Source organism: Anomaloglossus baeobatrachus (assembly GCF_048569485.1).
Source record: "Anomaloglossus baeobatrachus isolate aAnoBae1 chromosome 10 unlocalized genomic scaffold, aAnoBae1.hap1 SUPER_10_unloc_1, whole genome shotgun sequence".
In the NCBI taxonomy this organism is placed as follows: Eukaryota; Metazoa; Chordata; class Amphibia; order Anura; family Aromobatidae; genus Anomaloglossus; species Anomaloglossus baeobatrachus.
In genome coordinates, this window is record NW_027441824.1 from 437,019 (window position 1) to 439,191 (window position 2,173).

The 2,173-nt window shown below is 46.6% G+C and overlaps 1 pseudogene; it reads right to left on the reverse strand.

Moving 5' to 3' along the window:
- Positions 1-936: 936 nt before the first annotated feature.
- LOC142260365 (U2 spliceosomal RNA) lies at positions 937-1,142 on the reverse strand (annotated as a pseudogene).
- Between the last annotated feature and the right edge of the window lie 1,031 nt (positions 1,143-2,173).

Genomic DNA, 2,173 nt, shown 5'->3' on the forward strand with positions numbered 1-2,173 from the left:
GACAGTTGTAGCCTTTGGGCAGCTCTGTTGATCCTGTTAAAAAAGAAGGACGGCACCACTCCCCGTATTGAGGAATTGCTAGCTGCATTGAGAACTGCAAATTATTTTTCTACCCTTGATCTCACTAGTCACTATTGGCAAGTGTCCGTTGCTGAGGCAGACCGGGAAAAGACCGCCTTCGCCACCCCTATGGGTCTCTGCGAGTTCAAAAGCATGCCCTTCGAGCTGTGCAATGCGCCAGGAACCTTCCAGAGGCTGATGGAATGCTGCTTGGGACAAGATTTTAGGGTGTATAAAAAGGGAGATTAGATCCCGTGATCCCAACGTATTGTTACACCTCTATAAATCACTTGTAAGGCTACATCTGGAATATGGGAACCAGTTTTGGGCTCCACATTTTAAAAAGGACATTCAGAAGTTAGAGTCAGTTCAAAGGTGGGCAACTAGACTACTACAAGGAATGGAAGGCCTCCCATATGATGACAAGTTGAAAAAGTTATTAAGTGATTATTGGCTGCAATGGGGCTTTCTGGCTGGTGCCAGCCTCTCTTCTTAGCACACAGGAACCACAATCCCTACACCATGCTTCAATGGATTCTCTCATCCCAGCCCAGTAAAACTACATATTTTACACAGTCATAAGCAGCCAAAAGGGATCTATTCTATTCAATTGCAAATGATCTAGATAAGACTGAGAATAAGATACTGCACGGGACATAGCAGAGTTGGTCAAGTTGAGTGGAGATGAGTTTGCTATTTGGCACAGCTTTTTGCATCAATAAAGCAAGTAAAAGGTGTGAAAGATAAAAAAAAGGGTGAAAGTGTGAAAAGTGAATTGGCCAAATTGAGGTGCATATAAAGTTTTTGCTTTCAATTCACTAATGGGGCTCATTTGAATCAGGTGAATTGAGTTCTGCTTTTGGAAACTGGGTTAAGAAGGGGTGCACCGGTCCTGGAGGTACTGCAATACCAGGTCAATGCGTGGAGTGGACAGAGCAAGATTTTTTCCATCTCCTTGTTCTAAAAATCCATTTAATATATGGTCCCCAGAGAGGGGACGTATCAGATATTAAACTGATAAGAACAGATTTAATTTTTTTTTTTTCTGTTTATCAGTAGGACTTCAAAATAACAAAGGTGATCGCCTCCCGTTGCCTGGGAACCGTCCAGGCACAAGAGGGCTATGTGTCACCAGAAGGCGCACACACTTCCTCAAGGCCGGCAGACGTGCAATCCCAGGCACCTTCCAGTACCGACCAAGGTAGCGTCCTCCGAAACTACACTTGATCTTAGCCAAAAGGCCGAGAAGCTATAACCCGAATTGGTTACGGCCTTGAGTGGCACCCTGGCCTATACCGGACACATCTTAGGGAGAGGGAGACAAACCCACGCCTACAGAAGACATTTTGTCACCCAAGCCAACCCTTGAAAAGGCTGTTTTGCAGAGCAAAAACAAGAAGAATGGTGCTTTTTGCAGCCGCCGCCCACTGCAATGAATCTGAATAACTCCTCCTTTTGGACACAAGCACCTCCCCTCCCCCTTGCAGTCTTTCCAATTCATGATACAAAAAGACGGACGGACAGGACAGGACAGGACAGGCTGCCTGACTTTCCGTCACTGCCACCCTTTGCCATCCTTGCCCGTAGAAAGCCCTTTCATCATCCTCAAACCCTAATCTTTTCCCTTCCCTTCCCAGATGCGTCTCACTCCCTTTCATTAGGAAGTGAGCGCAGCCTTTTCTCCGTTCTGCACATGCGCGACGTTAAACACAAATGCGCAGGCGTGCGTTCCATTACCCTCACTGCATTCCACTCCCATGCAGGAAGTGGGCGCAGCTATTACTACGGTCGCACATAAAAGAACCCACGGCCACCACTGCACATAGCTGACTCCACCACAGGACACCCACTTCTACACCAACGCAGGTAAGACAGGATCGGCACCTCTATGCTCCCGTTACAATCAGGCTCAGTCACCATGTGATAACGCTCTCAACTCTTTAGTTGCAGGCTCCCCTTGCTTCACCTCCACTGGCTGTGCTGCCATTTCCTCTCCCACCTGGAAGGTATACTTTATTCCACTATTTTCCTGTTTCTCTCTTCCCCCTTTTCCCATAACCTACTTTTATCTGCATTTGTGGGGTATCTATATGCTATTTACATCATAGTTTTA